Genomic DNA, 24,879 nt, shown 5'->3' on the forward strand with positions numbered 1-24,879 from the left:
TTTAATCTGAGAAATGATATAAAGAAGAGAGATAAAGATTGAACAATTATAGGGAAGATAGAGATTCAGCGAGAGACAGAGAAAACAGCCCTTTTGCCCTCATATCAGCCTCAGTTTGTCAGGGAATCTAAAAGGCGTCTAAAGCGTTCCATAGGGTAGCTGACTCCAATGCTTCCTGCAGTTGTGTCAAGTTGGCTGGATGTCCTTTGGGTGGTGGATCATTCCTGATACACATGGGAAACTGTTGATTGTGAAAAACCCTGCAGTGTTGCGGCTATTACCCAAAATCCATGTCTCAATTGTCTCAAGCCTAAAACAAAAAAAAATCCTTATTTAATCTGTCTCCTCCACTTCATCTACAACTGATATAAGTAGATTGCACAAGTGGCATCAATAAGTGAAAATAGCTGGATTCACCTGGTCAGTCTATGTACAGGAAAGAGCAGTTGTTCCTAATGTTCCTAATGTTTGTTCACTCAGTGTATATGCTGTTTTTTTTCTGGATATACATTGTTTTTATAGAAAAACAATGTGCCTATATTCAGTTTAATAATTATTAGAATTAGAATGCTATTAGAATTAGAATGTTATTAGAATTAGAAGGTTATTAGAATTAGAATGTTCCATTAGAATTAAAATGTTATTAGAATTAGAATGTTCCAATAGAATTAGAATGTTCCATTAGAATTAGAATGTTATTAGAATTAGAATGTTCCAATAGAATTAGAATGTTCCATTAGAATTAGAATGTTCCATTAGAATGTTCTGTTCTGACTTAGAAAGGAGAGTGGTGTGTTAATAACAATAACTCATTGGTTACATGGCCGTTCACATAGTTGGTGTTGGTATTGGCATTTTATTAGGATCTCAATGCCATTAAGAGGCTTTTCCCAAAGCCAGTGCTTAGGATCGTTGTCCTGTTGGAAGGTGAACCTTCACCTCAGTCTGAGGGACTGAGGTCTCTGGAGCAGGTTTTAATCAAGGATTTGATTGCTGCTACAAAAAGCAGCAGCTACTCTTCCTGGGGCTCCACACAAAACATAAAACATAATACAGAAGATTAATAGACATGAACAGCCCAAGGACTGAACTATATACATTTAAAAACGGCACACACAGCCTACATATCAATACATACACACACACTATCTAGGTCAAACAGGGGAGAGGCGTTGTGCCGTGAGGTGTTTCTGTATCTGTTTTTTGAAACCAGGATTGTTTGAGCAATATGAGATGCAAGGGAGTTCCATGTAATAATGGCTCTATGTAATAACATAGGCTTTCTTGACTTTGTTCTGGATTTGGGGACTGTGAAAAAAAACCCTGGTGGCATGTAAGAGATCTCTGTAAGTTGACTATGCAAACAATTGGGGATTTTCAAAACATTGTTTTTTTTATAAAAAGAAGTGATGAAGTCAGTCTCTCAACTCTTAGCCAAGAGAGACTGGCGTGCATAGTATTTCTGTTCTTCCTCTGATTACAAAGAAGAGCAAGTCGTGCCTCTCTGTTCTGGGTCAGCTAATGCTTAACTGCATCTTTCTTACCAGCACTTGACCACATGACTGGACAATAATCAAGATAAGACAAAACTAGATTCAGCAGAAGTCTAGAGCTTAGGTGTCACACCCTGACCATAGTTTGCTTTGTATGTTTCTATGTTTTGTTTGGTATGGGTGTGATCTGAGTGGGCATTCTATGTTGTGTGTCTAGATTGTCTGTTTCTGTGTTTGGCCTGATATGGTTCTCAATCAGAGGCAGGTGGTAGTCATTGTCTCTGATTGGGAACAATATTTAGGTAGCCTGTTTTGTGTTGGGTTTTGTGGGTGATTGTTCCTGCCTTTGTGTTTGTTACACCAGATAGGGCTGTTTTCGGTTTTTCACGTTTCTTGTTTTTGTATATTGTTCTATTTTCATCCTTATTAAAGATGTACCTAAATAACCACGCTGCGTTTTGGTCTGCCTCTCCTTCAACAGAAGAATCCCGTGACATTAGGGAATGATTTGTACCAAATACAATGCTCTTAGTTTAAAGATGTTCAGGACCAGTTTATTACTGCTTATTACTGCTTATCCTTGTTAAGGGTTTCAAGTGCTGTGGTTGCTGATGCGTATATGGTTGACTCATCATCATACATGGACACACATGCTTTGTTTAATGCCAGTGACAGGTCATTGGTAAATATAGAAAAGAGTAGATGGCCTAGACAGCTGCCCTGCGGTACATCAGTCTTAACATGTTTGAGATTAGAGATGCTTCCATTAAAGAAAACCCTTTGAATTATATTAGATAGCCCTGAATCCACAATATGGCAGAGGTTGAAAAGCCATAGCACTTAAGTTTTTTGCGGTTGCTGAAAAGTATACGGTTGAATCATCAGCATACATGGCTTTGTTTAAAACTTCTTAAGGCTAGGGGCAGTATTCGGAAGTTCGGATGACTGACATAATGTGACTGCCTGTTAATCAGAAGCTAGGAAGCTAGCTACATACAATTGGTAGCATTGGAAATAATACACTCTGAAGTTTCTAAAAACTGTTAGCTTCTTTGGGGTATGGGGCAGTATTGGGTAGCTTGGATGAAAACGTGCCCAAATTAAGCTGCCTGCTACTCAGCCGTGAAAGCTAGAATACGCATATAATTAGTACATTTGGATAGAAAACACGCTGAAGTGTCTAAAACTGTTTGAATGATGTCTGTGAATATAACAGAACTCATATGGCAAAATTCTGAATGCTGCCCCCTACCCTAGTGAAGTTAACAGCATTCTCACGTAGGTGTTCCTTTTGTCCAGGTGAGAAACAACATTGTGGAGAGCAATGTAGATTGCATCATCTATGGATCTGTTGGGGCGGTATGCAAATCGAGGTGGGTCTAGGGTTTCTGGTATGATGGTGTTGATATGAGCCATGACCCGCCTTTCAAAGCACTTCATGTCTACAGACATGAGTGCCACGGGGCGGTAGTCATTTTGGCAGGTTACCTTTTTGTTTTTGGGCACAGGGACTACGGTGGTCTGATTGAAACATGTTGGTATTACATGTTGTTATTACAGACTCAATCAGGAACAGGTTGAACATGTCAGTGAAGTGAAGACAAATGCCAGACCTAAAGGTCTTACTCACATCAGCTACAGAGAACATGATCACACAGTCGTCCGGGACAGCTGGTGCTCTCATGTATGCTTCAGTGTTGCTTGCCTCAAAGCGAGTAAATAAGTCATTTAGCTCATCTGTTAGGTATGTGTCAATGGGCAACTCACGGCTGGGCTTACATTTGTAGTTCGCAATGATTTGCAAGCCCTGTTACGTCCGACATGTGTCCGAGCCGGTGTAGTAGGACTCAATCTTAGTCATGTATGGACTCTTTGCCAATTTGATGGTTCATCGGCGGGCATACAGTAAAGCTTGATTTCTTTTGAGCGTCTTAAAATGTATTTTAATCGGCAACATCAAATGGTTTTGTGATTAATAAGCCGTCTGATTCGATGAAAGTTGGAGTTGAATTTATCTTTCTTTTTTTAAATTTAAAGTTCTCAAAAATTTTTTTTTTTTACATTATTCTTCATATAATTTTTCTTGGCATCATAATACAGTTTCTTCATTTCATTAGTTAGTCACATCATTTCTAAAATTTGTGCAGCCAGTCAGATGTGCTTATTAGCCACTCCTTTTGCCTCATCTCTTTCAAGAATACCGTTTTTCAATTCCTCATCAATCCATGGAGCCTTAACAGTTCTAACAATCAGTTTCCATTACATACCCTATCAATAATTTTTACAAACATTTAGATACTATCTGTCAGAACTCAACACCCCAAAATAAGAGGTTTTAGATGAGGCAGGTGAGCCTTGTAACCACTTCAATAACACGTGACATCTCTAATCATTGTAGTGTCATGACTCTTCTGATAGTGGATCAAAGCACCCATCAGCTAGGCAAATATTTGAAGATTACAGAAGAAGGGAAGGGAGCTGTATAGCACTGGGTTGTACATTTTAGCAGGAGAAAACTTTCTTTCTCTCAGTATCCACCATAGGCATGCTTTGTCTAGAGAGAGTGTGGCCTAAAAACTCTAACGTCAAAAGATTGGACATTAATTTATGACATCCAGGGGGTCTGAAGAATAATCACATTGTTTATTATTTTGTGATGTCATTAAGGACAGTATAACCAAGTAACTGTGTCTCTGAAAAGTGTACGCATCCTATGTATCAAGTTTACATTTAAATGCTGTATAAATGATATGATTAACCCTCCTGTTGTGTTTGTTTCATGTTAATTGATTCTGTGTTCCCGGTCCAAAATGGCCGCCCCCTTTATAGCTGATTATAAATCCATAATAATACATATATTATCACCTAATGTTGTGTTGGGATCTTTTTACCAACTTAAGTTCTTCTGAACATTATAAGTTTTGAACTTCTATTTTCTATTTATGGCCCTAGGCCTCATTGAACTGAGCTCATACAACTAGTTTTTGAGTAAAACAAGCATAATCAAGTAATTATTAAACATAGTTAGTTGATGAAATAAATAACAGTCATCAGATTGATGATAATCACGTCATGACAACAGGCTCTGAATATATACAGCAACACGTCCCCATAGGCATTCCAATGTTTTTCCGCCTTGATTGTCCCTGGAGATAATCTGATTTCTCTGTCACATACAGAACTGATGTTCTCCCTCATTGATTTACAGATTAGTGTCATCTTGCCATTTTCCTGTTTAAATTCATCAAACTGACCTTGTGAGAAATCATTGTCATGGTCATTGTCATGGTAGCAACGTAGGCTACGCTGTTACTCCTTACAGTTCCAGACAGGTCAGGACTGGTCAGGACTGTGCAGGCCAGTCAAGTTCTTCCACACTGATCTCGACAAACCATTTATGTATGGATCTCACTTTGTGCACCGGAGCATTGTCATGCTGAAACAGGAAAGGGCCTTCCTCAAACTCTTGCCACAAAGTTGGAAGCACAGAATCCTCTAGAATGTAATTGTATTCAGTAACGTTAAGATTTCCTTCCACTGTAACTAAGGGGCCTAGACTGAACCATGAAAAACAGCCCCAGACCATTATTAGTCCTCCACCAAGCTTTACAGTTGGCACTGTGCATTGGGGCAGGTAGCGTTCTCCTGGCATCCGCCAAACATTCGTTCATCGGACTGCCAGATGATGAAGAGTGATTCAACACTCCAGAGAACGCGTTTCCACTGCTTCACAGTCCAATGGAGTTCAGCTCCAGCCGACATTTGGCATTGCGCATGGTGATCTTAGGCTTGTGTGTTGCTGCTCGGCCATGGAAACCCATTTCATGAAGCTCCCGACGAACAGTTATTTTGCTGAGGTTGCTTCCAGAGGTAGTTTGGAACTTGGCAGTGAGTGGTGCAACCGAGGTCAGACGATTTTTACGAGCTTCCGTCTACATTACTCGGCAGTCCTGTTCTGTGAGTTTGTGTGGCCTGCCACTTCACAGCTGAGCCGTGGTTGCTGCTAAACTTTTCCACTTCACAATAACAACACTTACAGTTGACCCGAGGCAGCTCTAGCAGGGCAAAAATGGATGAACTGACTTGTTAGAAAGGTGGCATCCTATGACCGTGCCAAGTTGAAAGTCTTCAGTAAGGCCATTCTACTGCCAATGTTTGTCTATGGAGACTGCATGGCTGTGTGCTCGATTTTATACACCTGTCAGCAACAGGTGTGGCTGAAATCCCCACATCCATTCAGTTGAAGAGGTGTCCACATAATTTTATATATATATATATATATATATATATATATATATATATATATATATATATATATAGTGTAGCTGGTAACCAAACTTTTTCAAACTACCACTTTTTCAGAGACTTTCAAAACTTTCCAAAACAACCAGAGCCCTCCCTTGTTCAACGTATGGAGAATACTGTACGCAGAAAACATCAAAGTAGTGCTGTCATGTTAATTATCCTCCCTTGTTATGTTATCTCCTCTCCTCCTTCGCCTCCTGCCCTCTCTCGCTCTCTCCCTCTCTCTCTCTCTCTCTCTCTCTCTTTCTCTCTTTCTCTCTCTCTCTCTCCCTCTCCCTCTCCTATCTCTCTCTCCCTCTCTCCCTCTCTATTTATCAGCCTATTTCTCTCCATCTTTCTTCCCATTTTCTCTTTCTCCAAGGTCTTCTTATTTTAGAATAATACTATAATGAGAGATATGATTTAAAGTGGTGATCATGGTCTTGGAGACGTGAAGTAGAGGGAACCTCAATGATGAAGGTGAAAAACAAAAGCATCATCATCACCATCCTCATCACCATAATCAACACCATCATCATCCTCACCATCATCACCATCATCATCCAGATCACTCACCATCATCATCACCATCACCAACATCTTCATTACCATCATCACCATCTTGACCATCATTATCATCACCATCATCACCATCATCAGCTCCATCATCATCACCATCGCCATCATCATCATCATCCCCACCATCATCCATCACCACCATCATCATCATCATCATCATCCATCATCACCATCATCACCACCATCATCATCATCCATCACCATCATCATCATCATCATCATCATCATCATCATCACCATTATCACCACCATCATCATCATCGTCATCCATCACCACCACCATCATCCATCACCATCATCACCATCATCATCGTCATCATCACCATCACCCATCACCATCATCACCATCATCATCATCATCATCATCATCATCATCATCACCACCATCATCCATCACCATCATCATCCATCACCACCCCCACCATCATCATCATCATCATTACCACCATCATCCATCACCATCATCACCATCATCATCATCATCATCACCACCACCATCAACATCATCATCATCATAATCCATCACCACCACCACCATCATCATTACTACCATCATCCATCACCACCACCACCATCATCCATCACCACTACCATCATCATCATCCATCACCACCATCATCCATCACAACCACCATCATCATCATCATCATCATCATAATCATCGCCATCATCATCCATCACCACCACCATCATCCATCACCACCATCATCCATCACCACCATCATCATCTACTGAATTGTAGATGAAAGTTAATCCACAGCCACTTTACTCTTGAGTTACTAACGCATATCCTCTGACACAGGGCCTCATTTCTCATCCCGATCATGCCCGGGATGCTGCACAGTAATGCGACCTCAGCTCACACACACACAAGTCTAAACATATGCATACACACATACACACAATCAGAGCAAAAGTATCACGCTGCATTGCCAAACCTGACAAAGCTGGTTTAGAGTATTCCATGATGAAAGGGAAGCACAGCCTCGTCTTAGGGGGCGTTGAAAAATTGGTTTGACAATGTGTTCCATTCACTGCTCCCTGTTCCCCTCACTGCTCACTGTTCCCCTCACTGCTCACTGTTCCCCTCACTGTTCCCCTCACAGCTCACTGTTCCCCTCACTGTTCCCCTCACTGCTCACTGTTCCCCTCACTGCTCACTGTTCCCCTCACTGTTCCCCTCACTGCTCACTGTTCCCCTCACTGTTCCCCTCAATGTTCCCCTCACTGTTCTCCTCACTGTTCCCCTCCCTGCTCCCTGTTGCCCTCCCTGCTCACTGTTCCCTCACTGCTCCCTGTTCCCCTCACTGTTCTCCTCACTGTTCCCCTCACTGCTCACTATTCCCTCACTGTTCCCCTCACTGTTCTCCTCACTGTTCCCCTCCCTGCTCCCTGTTCCCCTCCTGCTCACTGTTCCCCTCACTGCTCACTGTTCCCCTCACTGCTCACTGTTCCCCTCACTGCTCACTGTTCCCCTCCCTGTTCCCCTCACTGCTCACTGTTCCCCTCCTGCTCCTTGTTCCCCTACCTGCTCACTGTTCCCCTCACTGCTCCCTGTTCCCCTCACTGCTCACTCTTCCCCTCACTGCTCACTCTTCCCTCACTGTTCCCCTCACTGTTCCCCTCACTGTTCCCCTCACTGCTCACTGTTACCCTCACTGTTCCCCTCACTGCTCACTGTTCCCCTCACTGCTCACTGTTCTCCTCACTGCTCACTGTTCCCCTCCCTGCTCCCTGTTCCCCTCACTGCTCACGGTTGCCCTCAATACTCACTGTTCCCCTCACTGTTCACCTCACTGTTCTCCTCACTGTTCCCCTCACTGCTCACTGTTCCCCTCACTGTTCCCCTCAGTGCTCACTGTTCCCCTCACTGCTCACTGTTCCCCTCACTGCTCACTGTTCCCCTCACTGCTCACTGCTCACTGTTCCCCTCACTGCTCACTGTTCCCCTCACTATTCCCCTCACAGCTCACTGTTCCCCTCACTTTTCCCCTCACTGCTCACTGTTCCCCTCACTGCTCACTGTTCCCCTCACTATTCCCCATCACAGCTCACTGTTCCCCTCACTGTTCCCCTCACTGCTCCCTGTTCCCCTCACTGCTCACTGTTCCCTCACTGTTCCCCTCACTGCTCACTGTTCCCTCACTGCTCACTGTTCCCCTCACTGCTCACTGTTCCCCTCCCTGCTCCCTGTTCCCCTCCTGCTCACTGTTCCCCTCACTGCTCACTGTTCCCCTCACTGCTCACTGTTCCCCTCACTATTCCCTCACAGCTCACTGTTCCCCCTCACTTTTCCCCTCACTGCTCACTGTTCCCCTCACTGCTCACTGTTCCCCTCACTGTTCCCCTCACTGCTCACTGTTCCTCACTGCTCACTGTTTCCCTCACTATTCCCCTCACAGCTCACTGTTCCCCTCACTGTTCCCCTCACTGCTCCCTGTTCCCCTCACTGCTCACTGTTCCCTCACTGCTCACTGTTCTCCTCACTGTTCCCCCACTGCTCACTGTTCCCCTCACTGATCCCCTCACTGCTCACTGTTCCCCTCACTGCTCACTGTTCCCCTCCCTGTTCCCCTCACTGCTCACTGTTCCACTCCCTGCTCTCTGTTCCCCTCACTGCTCACTGTTCCCTCACTGCTCACTGTTCCCCTCACTATTCCCCTCACAGCTCACTGTTCCCCTCACTTTTCCCCTCACTGCTCACTGTTCCCCTCACTGCTCACTGTTCCCCTCACTGTTCCCCTCACTGCTCACTGTTCCTCACTGCTCACTGTTTCCCTCACTATTCCCTCACAGCTCACTGTTCCCCTCACTGTTCCCCTCACTGCTCCCTGTTCCCCTCACTGCTCACTGTTCCCCTCACTGCTCACTGTTCTCCTCACTGTTCCCCCCACTGCTCACTGTTCCCCTCACTGATCCCTCACTGCTCACTGTTCCCTCACTGCTCACTGTTCCCCTCCCTGTTCCCCTCACTGCTCACTGTTCCACTCCTGCTCTCTGTTCCCCTCACTGCTCACTGTTCCCTCACTGCTCACTCTTCCCCTCACTGATCCCCTCACTGCTCACTGTTCTCCTCACTGCTCCCCTCACTGCTCACTGTTCCCCTCACTGTTCCCCTCACTGCTCACTGTTCTCCCCACTGTTTCCCTCACTGCTCACTGTTCCCCTGACTGCTCATTGTTTCCCTCACTGCTCACTGTTCCCCTCATTTCTCACTGTTCTCCTCACTGTTCCCCTCACTGCTCACAGTTCCCCTCATTGCTCACTGTTCCCCTCACTGCTCACTGTTCCCCTCACTGCTCCCTGTTCCCCTCACTGCTCACTGTTCCCCTCACTGCTCCCTGTTCCCCTCACTGCTCCCTGTTCCCCTCCCTGTTCCCCTCACTGCTCACTGTTCCCCTCACTACTCACTGTTCCCCTCACTGTTTCCCTCACTGTTCACTGTTTCCCTCACTGCTCACTGTTCCCCTCCCTGCTCCCTTCACTGCTCACTGTTCTCCTCACTGTTCCCCTCCCTGCTCACTGTTCCCCTCACTGTTTTCCTCACTGCTCCCTGTTCCCCTCCCTGTTCTCCTCTCTGTGCCCCTCACTGTTTCCCTCACTGCTCACTGTTTCCCTCACTGCTCACTGTTCCCCTCACTGCTCACTGTTTCCCTCACTGCTCACTGTTCCCCTCAATGCTCCCTGTTCCCCTCCCTGTTCCCCTCACTGCTCACTGTTCCCCTCACTGCTCACTGTTCCCCTCACTGCTCACTGTTCCCCTCACTGTTCCCCTCACTCTTTCCCTCACTGCTCACTGTTCCCTCACTGCTCACTGTTCCCCCACTGCTCACTGTTTCCCTCACTGCTCACTGTTCCCCTCACTGCTCACTGTTCTCCTCACTGTTCCCCTCCTGCTCACTGTTCCCTTCACTGTTTTTCCTCACTGCTCACTGTTCCCCTCACTGTTTCCTTCACTGCTCCCTGTTCCCCTCCCTGTTCTCCTCTCTGTGCCCCTCACTGTTCCCCTCACTGCTCCCTGTTCCCCTCCCTGCTCCCTGTTCCCCTCCCTGCTCACTGTTCCCCTCAGTGCTCCCTGTTCCCCTCACTGCTCACTGTTCCCCTCACTGCTCACTGTTCCCCTCACTGTTCCCCTCACTGCTCACTGTTCTCCTCACTGTTTCCCTCACTGCTCACTGTTCCCCTCACTGCTCACTGTTTCCTCACTGTTCCCCTCACTGTTTCCCTCACTGCTCACTGTTCCCCTCACTGTTCACTCTTCCCCTTACTGTTCTCCTCACTGTTCCCCTCACTGCTCAAAGTTCCCTCACTGCTCACTGTTTCCCTCACTGCTCACTGTTCCCTCACTTCTCACTGTTCTCCTCACTGTTCCCCTCACTGCTCACGGTTCCCCTCACTGCTCACTGTTCTCCTCACTGCTCACTGTTCTTTTCACTGCTCACTGTTGCCCTCACTGCTCACTGTTGCCCTCACTGTTTCCCTCACTGCTCACTGTTTCCCACTGCTCACTGGTCCCCTCACTGCTCACTGTTCTCCTCACTCTTCCCCTTACTGTTCTCCTCACTGTCCCCCTCACTGCTCAAAGTTCCCCTCACTGCTCACTGGTTCCCTCACTGCTCACTGTTCCCCTCACTCCTCACTGTTCTCCTCACTGTTCCCCTCACTGCTCACGGTTCCCCTCACTGCTCACTGTTCCCCTCACTGCTCACTGTTGCCCTCACTGCTCACTGTTGCCCTCACTGTTTCCCTCACTGCTCACTGTTTCCCTCACTGCTCACTGTTCCCCTCACTGCTCACTGTTCCCCTTACTGTTCTCCTCACTGTTCCCCTCACTGCTCACTGTTCCCCTCACTGCTCACTGTTTCCCTCACTGCTCACTGTTCCCCTCACTTCTCACTGTTCTCCTCACTGTTGCCCTCACTGCTCACTGTTTCCCTCACTGTTTCCCTCACTGCTCACTGTTCCCCTCACTGCTCACTGTTTTCCTCACTGTTCCCCCCCTCACTGCTCACTGTTCCCTCACTGCTCCCTGTTCCCCTCACTGCTCACTGTTCTCCTCACTGTTCACTGTTCTCCTCACTGTTCCCCTCCGTGCTCACTGTTCCCTCACTGTTTTCCCCTCACTACTCACTGTTTCCTTCACTGCTCCTGTTCCCCCTCCCTGTTCTCCTCTCTGTGCCCCTCACTGTTCCCCTCACTGCTCCCTGTTCCCCTCCCTGCTCACTGTTCCCCTCACTGCTCCCTGTTCCCCTCACTGCTCACTGTTCCCTTCACTGCTCACTGTTCCCCTCACTGTTCCCCTCACTGTTCACTGTTCCCCTCACGGTTCCCCTCACTGCTCACTGTTCCCTTCACTGCTCACTGTTCCCCTCACTGTTTCCCTCACTGCTCACTGTTCCCCTCACTGCTCACTGTTCCCCTCACTGCTCACTCTTCCCCTTACTGTTCTCCTCACTGTTCACTGTTTCCCTCACTGCTCACTGTTCCCCTCACTTCTCACTGTTCTCCTCACTGTTCCCCTCACTGCTCACTGTTCCCCTCACTGCTCACTGTTCCCCTCACTGCTCACTGTTCCCTCACTGCTCACTGTTCCCCTCACTGCTCACTGTTGCCCTCACTGTTTCCCTCACTGCTCACTGTTTCCCTCACTGCTCACTGTTCCCCTCACTGCTCACTGTTCTCCTCACTGTTCCCCTCACTGCTCCCTGTTCCCCTCACTACTCACTGTTCTCCTCACTGTTCCCCTCACTGCTCACTGTTCCCCTCACTGTTCCCCTCCTGCTCACTGTTCCCCTCACTGCTCACTGTTCCCTTCACTGCTCACTGTTCCCTCACTGTTCCCCTCACTGCTCACTGTTCCCTCACTGTTCCCCTCACTGCTCACTGTTCCCCTCACTGCTCACTGTTCTCCTCCTGTTCCCCTCCCTGCTCACTGTTCCCTCACTGTTTCTCCTCCTGCTCACTTTTCCCCTCGCTGTTATCCTCACTGTTCCCCTCCCTGCTCAGTGTTCCCCTCACTGTTTCCCTCACTGCTCACTGTTCCCCTCACTGTTCCCCTAACTGTTCCCCTCACTGCTCACTGTTCCCCTCACTGTTCTCCTCACTGTTCTACTCACTGCTCACTGTTCCCCTCACTGTTTTCCTCACTGCTCACTGTTCCCCTCACTGCTCACGGTTCCCCTCATTGCTCACTGTTCCCCTCACTGCTCACTGTTCCCCTCACTGCTCACTGTACCCCTCGCTGTTCTCCTCCTGCTCACTGTTCTCCTCCCTGTTCCCCTCCCTGCTCACTGTTCCCCTCACTGTTTCCCTCACTGCTCACTGTTCCCCTCACTTTTCCCCTCACTGTTTCCCTCACTGTTCTCCTCACTGTTCCCCTCCTGCTCACTGTTCCCCTCACTGCTCACTGTTCCCCTCTCTGTTTCCCTCACTGCTCACTGTTCCCCTCACTGTTTCCCCTCACTGCTCACTGTTCCCCTCACTGTTCCCTCACTGTTCTCCTCCCTGCTCACTTTTCCCTCGCTGTTCTCCTCACTGTTCCCCTCCCTGCTCACTGTTCCCTCACTGTTCCCTGTTCCCCTCACTGCTCACTGTTCTCCTCACTAATCACTGTTCTCCTCACTGTTCCCCTCATTGCTCACTGTTCCGCTCACTGTTCCCCTCACTGTTCTCCTCGCTGTTTCCCTCACTGCTCACGGTTCCCCTCACTGCTCCCTGTTCCCTCACTGCTCACTGTTCTCCTCACTAATCACTGTTCTCCTCACTGTTCCCCTCCTGTTCACTGTTCCCTCACTGTTCCCTCACTGTTCCCCTCCTGCTCACGGTTCCCCTCACTGCTCACTTTTCCCCTCACTGTTCCCTCACTGCTCACTGTTCCCCTCACTTTTCCCTCACTGTTTCCCTCACTGTTCTCCTCACTGTTCCCCTCCTGCTCACTGTTCCCCTCACTGCTCACTGTTCCCCTCACTGTTTCCCTCCTGCTCACTTTTCCCCTCGCTGTTCTCCTCACTGTTCCCCTCCCTGCTCACTGTTCCCCTCACTGTTCCCCTCACTGTTCCCCTCACTGCTCACTGTTCCCCTCACTGTTCTCCCTCACTGTTCCCCTCACTGCTCACGGTTCCCCTCATTGCTCACTGTTCCCTCACTGCTCACTGTTCCCCTCACTGCTCACAGTTGCCCTCACTGCTCACCGTTTGCCCTCTCTGTTTCCCTCACTGCTAACTGTTTCCCTCACTGCTCACTGTTCCCCTCACTGCTCACTGTTCCCCTCACTGTTCCTCCTCACTGTTCCTCTCACTGCTCCCCCTGTTCCCCTCACTGCTCACTGTTCTCCCTCACTGCTCACCCTCACTGTTCCCCTTCCTGCTCACTGTTCCCCTCACTGTTTGCCTCACTGCTCACTGATCCCCTCACTGTTTCCTTCACTGCTCACTGTTCCCCTCCCTGCTCACTGTTCCCCTCACTGTTCACTGTTCCCCTAACTGTTTCCCTCACTGCTCACTGTTCCCCTCACTGTTTCCCTCACTGCTCACTGTTCCCTCACTGTGTCCCTCACTCCTCACTGTTCCCTCACTTCTCACTGTTCCCATCACTGTTTCCCTCACTGCTCACTGTTTCCTCACTGCTCACTGTTCCCTCACTGCTCACTGTTCCCTCACTGCTCACTGTTCCCCTCACTGTTTCCCTCACTGTTCCCCTCACTGTTCTCCTCACTGTTCCCCTCCCTGCTCACTGTTCCCCTCACTGTTCCCCTAACTGTTTCCCCTCACTGTTCACTGTTCCCCTCACTGTTCCCCTCACTGTTCCCCTCACTGTTTCCATCACTGCTCACTGTTCCCCTCACTGTTTCCCTCACTGCTCACTGTTCCCCTCACTGTTTCCCTCACTGCTCACTGTTCCCCTCACTGTTTCCTCACTCCTCACTGTTCCACTCACTGCTCACTGTTCCCATCAGTGTTTCCCTCACTGCTCACTGTTTCACTCACTGCTCACTGTTCCCTCACTGCTCACTGTTCCCCTCACTGCTCACTGTTCCCCTCACTGTTCCCCTCACTGCTCACTCTTCCACTCACTGTTCCCTCACTGCTCACTGTTCCCCTCACTGCTCACTGTTCCCCTCACTGTTTCCCTCACTGCTCACTGTTTCCCTCACTGCTCACTGTTCCCCTCACTGCTCACTGTTCCCCTCGCTGTTCTCCTCCCTGCTCACTGTTCAACTCCCTGTTCCCCTCCTGCTCACTTTTCCTCGCTGTTCTCCTCACTGTTCTCCTCTCTGTTCCCCTAACTGTTCCCCTCACTGCTCACTGTTCCCCTCACTGTTCTCCTCACTGTTCTAATCACTGCTCACTCTTCCCCTCACTGTTTCCCTCACTGCTCACTGTTCTGACTGTTCTCCTCACTGTTCTCCTCCCTGCTCACTTTTCCCTCGCTGTTCTCCTCACTGTTCTCCTCTCTGTTCCCTAACTGGTCCCCTCACTGCTCACTGTTCCCCTCACTGTTCTCCTCACTGTTCTACTCACTGCTCACTGTTCCCCTCACTGTTTCCCTCACTGCTCACTGTTCCCCTCACTGTTCTCCTCACTGTTCTACTCACTGCTCACTGTTCCCCACTGTTTCCCTCACTGCTCACTGTTCCCCTCACTGCTCACGGTTCCCCTCATTGCTCACTGTTCCCTTCACTGCTCACTGTTCCCCTCACTGCTCACTGTTCTCCTCCCTGTTCCCTCCTCACTGTTCCTCTCACTGCTCCTGTTCCCCTCACTGCTCACTGTTCTCCTCACTGCTCACTGTTCTCCTCACTGTTCCCTTCCTGCTCACTGTTCCCTCACTGTTTGCCTCACTGCTCACTGTTCCCCTCACTGTTTCCTTCACTGCTCACTGTTCCCCTCCCTGCTCACTGTTCCCCTCACTGTTCACTGTTCCCCTAACTGTTCCCTCACTGCTCACTGTTCCCTCACTGTTCCCCTCACTGTTCCCATCACTGTTTCCCTCCTGCTCACTGTTCCCCTCACTGTTTCCCTCACTGCTCACTGTTCCCCTCACTGTTTCCCTCACTGCTCACTGTTCCCCTCACTGCTCACTAATCCCATCACTGTTTCCCTCACTGCTCACTGTTTCACTCACTGCTCACTGTTCCCCTCACTGCTCACTGTTCCCCTCACTGTTCCCCTCACTGTTCCCCTCACTGTTCCCCTCCCTGCTCACTTTTCCCCTCACTGTTTCCCTCACTGCTCAATGTTCCCCTCACTTTTCCCGTCACTGTTTCGCTCACTGTTCCCCTCACTGTTCCCCTCACTGCTCACTGTTCCCCTCACTGTTTCCCTCACTGCTCACTGTTCCCCTCACTGCTCACGGTTCCCCTCACTGCTTACTCTTCCCCTCGCTGTTCTCCTCCTGCTCACTGTTCAACTCCTGTTCCCTCCTGCTCACTTTTCCCCTCACTGTTTCCCTCACTGCTCACTGTTTCCCTCAGTTTTCCCGTCACTGTTTCCCTCACTGTTCTCCTCACTGTTCCCCTCCCTGCTCACTGTTCCCTCACTGCTCACTGTTCCCCTCACTGTTTCCCTCACTGCTCACTGTTCCCTTCACTGTTCCCCTCACTGTTCTCCTCCCTGCTCACTTTTCCCCTCGCTGTTCTCCTCACTGTTCCCCTCCCTGCTCACTGTTCCCCTCAGTGTTCCCCTAACTGTTCCCCTCACTGCTCACTGTTCCCCTCACTGTTCTCCTCACTGTTCTACTCACTGCTCACTGTTCCCCTCACTGTTTCCCTCACTGCTCACTGTTCCCCTCACTGCTCACGGTTTCCCTCATTGCTCACTGTTCCCTTCACTGCTCACTGTTCCCCTCACTGCTAACTGTTTCCCTCACTGCTCACTGTTCCCTCAATGCTCACTGTTCTCCTCACTGTTCCCCTTCACTGCTCCCTGTTCCCCTCCCTGTTCTCCTCTCTGTGCCCCTCCCTGTTCCCCTCCCTGCTCACTGTTCCCCTCACTGCTCACTGTTTCCCTCACTGTTCCCCTCACTGCCCACTGTTTCCCTCACTGCTCACTGTTTCCCTCACTGCTCACTGTTCCCCTCACTATTTCCCTCACTGCTCACTGTTCCACTCACTGCTCACTGTTCCCATCACTGTTTCCCTCACTGCTCCCTGTTCCCCTCCCTGCTCACTGTTCCCCTCACTGCTCCCTGTTCCCCTCACTGCTCACTGTTTCCCTCACTGCTCACTGTTCCCCTCACTATTTCCCCCACTGCTCACTGTTCCACTCACTGCTCACTGTTCCCATCACTGTTTCCCTCACTGCTCACTGTTTCACTCACTAATCACTGTTCCCCACACTGCTCACTGTTCCCCTCACTGCTCACTGTTCCCCTCACTGTTCCCCTCACTGCTCACTGTTCCCCTTACTGCTCAATGTTCCCCTCACTGTTCCCCTCACTGCTCACTGTTCCCCTCACTGTTTCCCTCACTGCTCACTGTTTCCCTCACTGCTCACGGTTCCCCTCACTGCTCACTGTTTCCTCGCTGTTCTCCTCTCCTGCTCACTGTTCAACTCCCTGTTCCCCTCCCTGCTCACTGTTTCCCCTCACTGTTTCCCTCACTGCTCACTGTTCCCCATCACTGTTTTCACTGTTCTCACTGTTCTCCTCACTGTTCTGTTCTGCTCACTGTTCCCCTCACTGCTCACTGTTCCCCTCACTGTTTCCCTCACTGCTCACTGTTCTCCTCACTGTTCTCCTCACTGTTTCCCTCACTGCTCACTGTTCCCCTCACTGTTCCCCTCACTGTTCTCCTCCCTGCTCACTTTTCCCCTCGCTGTTCTCCTCACTCTTCTCCTCTCTGTTCCCCTAACTGTTCCCCTCACTGCTCACAGTTCCCCTCACTGTTCTCCTCACTGTTCTACTCACTGCTCACTGTTCCCCTCACTGTTTCCCTCACTGCTCACGGTTCCCCTCACTGTTCTCCTCACTGTTCTACTCCTGCTCACTGTTCCCCTCACTGTTTCCCTCACTGCTCACTGTTCCCCTCACTGCTCACGGTTCCCCTCACTGCTCACTGTTCCCTTCACTGCTCACTGTTCCCCTCACTACTCACTGTTCCCCTCACTGCTCCCTGTTCCCCTCACTGCTCACTGTTCTCCTCACTGCTCACTGTTCTCCTCACTGTTCCCCTCCCTGCTCACTGTTCCCCTCACTGTTCACTGTTCCCCTAACTGTTTCCCTCACTGCTCACTGTTCCCCTCACTGTTCCCCTCACTGTTTCCCTCACTGCTCACTGTTCCCCTCACTGTTTCCCTCACTGCTCACTGTTCCCCTCACTGTTTCCCTCACTGCTCACTGTTCCCCTTACTGTTTCCCTCACTCCTCACTGTTCCACTCACTGCTCACTGTTCCCATAACTGTTTCCCTCACTGCTCACTGTTTCACTCACTGCTCACTGTTCCCCTCACTGCTCACTTGTCCCCTCACTGCTCACTGTTCCCCTCACTGTTCCCCTCACTGCTCACTGTTCCCCTCACTGTTCCCCTCACTGCTCACTGTTCCCCTCACTGCTCACTGTTCCCCTCACTGTTCCCCTCACTGCTCACTGTTCCCCTCACTGTTTCCCTCACTGCTCACTGTTTCCCTCACTGCTCACGGTTCCGCTCACTGCCCACTGTTCCCCTCGCTGTTCTCCTCCCTGCTCACTGTTCAACTCCCTGTTCCCCTCCCTGCTCACTTTTCCCCTCACTGTTTCCCTCACTGCTCACTGTTCCCCTCAGTTTCCCCATCACTGTTTCCCTCACTGTTCTCCTCACTGTTTCCCTCCCTGCTCACTGTTCCCCTCACTGCTCACTGTTCCCCTCACTGTTTCCCTCACTGCTCACTGTTCCCCTCACTGTTCCCCTCACTGTTCTCCTCCCTGCTCACTTTTCCCCTCGCTGTTCTCCTCACTGTTCCCCTCCCTGCTCACTGTTCCCCTCACTGTTCCCCTAACTGTTCCCCTCACTGCTCACTGTTCCCCTCACTGTTCTCCTCACTGTTCTACTCACTGCTCACTGTTCCCCTCACTGCTCACTGTTGCCCTCACTGCTCACTGTTGTTCTCACTGTTTCCCTCACTGCTAACTGTTTCCCTCACTGCTCACTGTTCCCCTCACTGCTCACTGTTCTCCTCACTGTTCCCCTCACTGCTCACTGTTCCCCTCACTGCTCCCTGTTCCCCTCACTGCTCACTGTTCTCCTCACTGCTCACTGTTCTCCTCACTGTTCCCCTTCCTGCTCACTGTTCCCCTCACTGTTTTCCTCACTGCTCACTGATCCCCTCACTGTTTCCTTCACTGCTCCCTGTTCCCCTCCCTGTTCTCCTCTCTGTGCCCCTCACTGTTCCCCTCACTGCTCCCTGTTCCCCTCACTGCTCACTGTTCTCCTCACTGCTCACTGTTCTCCTCACTGTTCCCCTTCCTGCTCACTGTTCCCCTCACTGTTTTCCTCACTGCTCACTGATCCCCTCACTGTTTCCTTCACTGCTCCCTGTTCCCCTCCCTGTTCTCCTCTCTGTGCCCCTCACTGTTCCCCTCACTGCTCACTGTTTCACTCACTAATCACTGTTCCCCACACTGCTCACTGTTCCCCTCACTGCTCACTGTCCCCCTCACTGCTCACTGTTCCCCTCACTGTTCCCCTCACTGTTCCTCTCCCTGCTCACTGTTCCCCTCGCTGTTCTCCTCCCTGCTCACTGTTCTCCTCCCTGTTCCCCTCCCTGCTCACTTTTCCCCTCACTGTTTCCCTCACTGCTCACTGTTCCCCTCACTTTTCCCGTCACTGTTTCCCTCACTGTTCTCCTCACTGTTCCCCTCCCTGCTCACTGTTCCCCTCACTGCTCACTGTTCCCCTCACTGTTCTCCTCACTGTTCTACTCACTGCTCACTGTTCCCCTCACTGTTTCCCTCACTGCTCACTGTTCCCCTCACTGCTCACGGTTTCCCTCATTGCTCACTGTTCCCTTCACTGCTCACTGTTCCCCTCACTGCTCACTGTTGCCCTCACTGCTCACTGTTGCCCTCACTGTTTCCCTCACTGCTAACTGTTTCCCTCACTGCTCACTGTTCTCCTCACTGCTCACTGTTCTCCTCACTGGTCCCCTCACTGCTCACTGTTACCCTCACTGCTCCCTGTTCCCCTTCCTGCTCACTGTTCCCCAACTGTTTCCTTCACTGCTCCCTGTTCCCCTCCCTGCTCCCTGTTCCCCTCCCTGCTCACTGTTCCCCTCACTGATCCCTGTTCCCCTCACTGCTCACTGTTCCCCTCACTGCTCACTGTTCCCCTCACTGTTCCCCTCACTGCTCACTGTTTCCCTCACTGCTCACTGTTTCCCTCACTGTTTCCTTCACTGCTCCCTGTTCCGCTCCCTGTTCTCCTCACTGTGCCCCTCACTGTTCCCCTCCCTGTTCCCATCCCTGCTCACTGTCCCCCTCAATGCTCCCTGTTCCCCTCACTGCTCACTGTTCCCCTCACTGCTCACTGTTCCCCTCACTGTTCCCCTCACTGCTCACTGTTCCCCTCACTGCTCACTGTTCTCCTCACTGTTCCCCTCCCTGCTCACTGTTCCCCTCACTGCTCACTGTTCTCCTCACTGTTTACCTCACTGCTCACTGTCCCCCTCACTGCTCACTGCTCCCCTCACTGTTCCCCTCACTGCTCACTGTTCTCCTCACTGTTCCCCTCACTGCTCACTGTTCCCCCTCACTGTTCCCCTCACTGCTCACTGTTCTCCTCACTGTTTCCCTCACTGCTCACTGTTCCCCTCACTGCTCACTGTTCCCCTCACTGTTCCCCTCACTGCTCACTGTTCCCCTCACTGTTCCCCTCACTGCTCACTGTTCCCCTCACTGCTCACTGTTCCCCTCACTGTTCCCCTCACTGCTCACTGTTCCCCTCACTGTTCCCCTCACTGCTCACTGTTTCCCTCACTGCTCACTGTTCCCCTCACTGTTTCCCTCACTGCCCACTGTTTCCCTCACTGCTCACTGTTCCCCTCACTGCTCACTGTTCCCTTCACTGTTTCCCTCACTGCTCACTGTTCCCCTCACTGCTCACTGTTCCCTCCACTGTTTCCTTCACTGCTCACTGTTCCCCTCAGGATGGGCAGGCTTCCCTGGTGCTGTTCTCTCTTTCTATTGTGGGGACGGAAAGGGTGTCTGAAATACCTGTCATCCTTCCTTCTGATCTCTATATCTCTATGTCTCCTCTCTATGTCTCCTCACCATCTTCTCTCTCTCTCTCTCTCTCTCTCTCTCTCTCCTCTCCTCACTATCCTTCTCGCCTCCCTCCCTCCTCTCCCACTCCATATTTTCCCTCTCTCCCTGTACAGCAGATTGAGATGTGTTCATCAGGCAGGTGTTCTGTTCCGTGTGACACTTGTCATGTGCCAGGTGGCAAGGCAGAGGGTCACAGGGGGCGTAGGGACGGGCACAGATGGCAGCACAGGTGTGGTGATAACACCACATCAAGCACAGCCGTTTCCCCTGTCTAAACACACTCTGCTGTGTGTCCATCACAAGGTAATGTCACACAAACACACACACACTTTTGTCCCCAAAAGAACAGTTTCAGAGACAGTTAAAGCAATCTATTCAACACCGTGAAGGTCAAGTGGAACACAGTGAAGGTCAAGTGGAACGCAGTTAAGGTCAAGTGGAACACAGTGAAGGTCAAGTGGAACACAGTGAAGGTCAAGTGGAAAAATATTCATAAGGTTTACAGATATTAGAGCAGCAGGATATTTCTTCTTCAGAAGGTTAACAGACAGTTGGCCACCAGGACTTGTCTTCTTTAGAAGGTTAACAGACAGTTGGCCACCAGGACTTGTCTTCTTCAGAAGATTGACAGACAGTTGGCCACCAGGACATGTCTTCTTCAGAAGGTTAACAGACAGTTGGCCACCAGGACATGTCTTCTTCAGAAGGTTGACAGACAGTTGGCCACCAGGACATGTCTTCTTCAGAAGGTTGACAGACAGTTGGCCACCAGGACATGTCTTCTTCAGAAGGTTGACAGACAGTTGGCCACCAGGACATGTCTTCTTCAGAAGATTGACAGACAGTTGGCCACCAGGACTTGTCTTCTTCAGAAGGTTAACAGACAGTTGGCCACCAGGACATGTCTTCTTCAGAAGGTTGACAGACAGTTGGCCACCAGGACTTGTCTTCTTCAGAAGGTTGACAGACAGTTGGCCACCAGGACATGTCTTCTTCAGAAGGTTTACAGACAGTGGGCCTCCAGGACATGTCTTCTTCAGAAGATTGACAGACAGTTGGCCACCAGGACATGTCTTCTTCAGAAGATTGACAGACAGTTGGCCACCAGGACATGTCTTCTTCAGAAGATTGACAGACAGTTGGCCACCAGGACTTGTCTTCTTGAGAAGGTTTACAGACAGTTGGCCACCAGGACTTGTCTTCTTCAGATGGTTGACAGACAGTTGGCCACCAGGACTTGTCTTCTTCAGAAGATTGACAGACAGTGGGCCTCCAGGACATGTCTTCTTCAGAAGATTGACAGACAGTTGGCCACCAGGATATGTCTTCTTCAGAAGATTGACAGACAGTTGGCCACCAGGACATGTCTTCTTCAGAAGATTGACAGACAGTGGGCCACCAGGACATGTCTTCTTCAGAAGATTGACAGACAGTGGGCCTCCAGGACATGTCTTCTTCAGAAGATTGACAGACAGTGGGCCACCAGGACATGTCTTCTTCAGAAGGTTGACAGACAGTTGGCCTCCAGGACATGTCTTCTTCAGAAGGTTGACAGACAGTGGGCCTCCAGGACATGTCTTCATCAGAAGGTTGACAGACAGTGGGCCTCCAGGACATGTCTTCTTCAGAAGGTTGACAGACAGTTGGCCACCAGGAAATTGAATTTAATTTTCTTCAACGGGAGTAAAAGAGAAAAAAACAATTGCCAAAAAATAAATAAAACACTTTTGATTTCTTGAGATATCCAACTCCTCCTAATGCTAAGTTATAGTTGTGCCTATTCTGTTGTATTCCCTCTGGAATGAACGGTTTAAATCTCAATCCGAAATCATACCCTACCCCCAACCTAGTGCACTACTTTTGACCAGAGCACTATGGGCCCATATGAAAAGTAGTGCACTAAATATGGAATATGTAGCAGTTTTGGACACAGACTTCTTGTCCTTTGGTTAACCTTTCCCAAGATTTACCCAGTTCTGTTGAGGATAGGCCTGTGTACCAGAACGGAGGGAAGCATAGCAGAAACAGGGATACACGTACCATGGGAGAGTTAGGCCTCTATCTCTCTATCGTTCTCCCTCCCTCCATTTCTCTATCTCTCTCCTTCATTCCATCTCTCTCCTTCCCTCCATCTCTCAATCTCTCTTCTTCCCTTCATCTCGCTCCTCCATCCCTCTCTCCCTCCTTTCACATTAAGTTGATTTCTGAGTTATGCTAATAGGCTGCTTAGCTGAATAATTAATTTGTGGGTGCATTCAGAGTGGCCACAGCTCGCCAGTATCAATCACTGATGTCAGAATATACTGTTTCCTTCATTTTAACACCACAATGCCATACGTACCGCCATACCATCGTACCACCATACCACCATACAGCCATACCACCGTACCGCCATATCACCGTACCGCCATACCACCGTACCGCCATATCACCGTACCACCGTACAGCCATACCACCGTACCGCCATATCACCGTACCGTCATACCACCATACCGCCACACCACCATACCACCGTACAGCCATACCACCGTACAGCCATACCACCGTACCACCGTACAGCAATACCACCGTACAGCAATACCACCGTACCACCATACCACCGTACAGCAATACCACCGTACTGCCATAATCCAAGACCTCCATTCCACCATACCACCATACTGCCATACCACCGTACTGCCATACCACCATACTGCCATACCACCGTACTGCCATACCACCATACCACCGTACAGCCATACCACCATACTGCCATACCACCATACTGCCATACCACCGTACTGCCATACCACCAAACTGCCATACACTGTACTGCCATACCACCATACTGCCATACCACCATACTGCCATACCACCGTACTGCCATACCACCATACCACTGTACTGCCATACCACCATACTGCCATACCACCATACTGCCATACCACCGTACTGCCATACCACCATACTGCCATACCACCGTACTGCCATACCACCATACCACTGTACTGCCATACCACCATACTGCCATACCACCATACTGCCATACCACCGTACTGCCATACCACCATACTGCCATACCACCGTACTGCCATACCACCGTACTGCCATACCACCGTACTGCCATACCACCAAACTGCCATACCACCGTACTGCCATACCACCGTACTGCCATACCACCAAACTGCCATACCACCATACTGCCATACCACTGTACTGCCATACCACCAAACTGCCATACCACCAAACTGCCATACCACCAAACTGCCATACCACCGTACTGCCATGACTGTATTTCACTTCCCTCCACTCCATGGCCCAAATACAACAACCTGAAAGCTTGTCAGAGGCTGGTGTTTCACTCTCTCTTTCAACATGGCACACTTTAGTTGTGTTAGTTACATTATGGGAATTACAGACAGAGACGGAGAGAGTGAGACCCGTTTCCTCCTTGCCATATGGCCAACTACGCCTTGCAAAACAAAAAGTTCAACACAATTTCACTGCTTGAATACATTGGCTGCATCACAAACATTCCCACAGAGAAAACCACCCCCAAGCTCACACAGAGAGTCCAGCATTAACAGGTACAGCATTAAATCAAAACAAAGTTTATTTGTCACGTGCGCCAAATACAACAGTGAAATGCTCTAACCAATAGTGCAAAAAGGTGTAAGGTGAACAATAGGTAGGTAAAGAAATAAAACAACAGTAAAAAGACAGGCTATATGCAGTAGCGAGGCTATAAAAGTAGAGAGGCTATTGTTACGTTCCCCAGATTATGTGTTGTAGTTTGTGTATTTACATGTGTTTATTTCAGGAAATGGCTTCCTGAAATCCCTCAAGCAGCTGATTGGTCGACTCCAGGGCTAATTGGAGAGCTGACCCCGCCCCCTCGTCAAGACGCAGCTGTCTCCAATTACCCATTCCTTCTGACACTATATAAAAGCCAGTGTTCTGTTCAGGGGGAGATATCTTTTTGGAGGTAGAGATTTTGCTGGAGGTAGGGATTGCTGAGATTGATTGTGATAGAGATTGATTGTGATAGAGATTGATTGTGATAGATTGATTGTGATAGATTGATTGTGATAGATTGATTGTGATAGAGATTGATTGTGATAGAGATTGATTGTGATAGAGATTGATTGTGATAGAGGTTGATTTTTGCTGGAAAGTGGTATGTTCTGTGAGTTTGTTGCTCAGATAGAGCTTATTTGACATCCTTTTGTTTCTTAGTTTGTTTGAAATTGTTTAATATTCTGTTTCATTTGTTCCCAGGGGGGAAGGGGAAGGCACCTAGGGAGTGCT

Source organism: Oncorhynchus tshawytscha, linkage group LG31, assembly GCF_018296145.1.
Source record: "Oncorhynchus tshawytscha isolate Ot180627B linkage group LG31, Otsh_v2.0, whole genome shotgun sequence".
NCBI classification, from domain to species: Eukaryota; Metazoa; Chordata; class Actinopteri; order Salmoniformes; family Salmonidae; genus Oncorhynchus; species Oncorhynchus tshawytscha.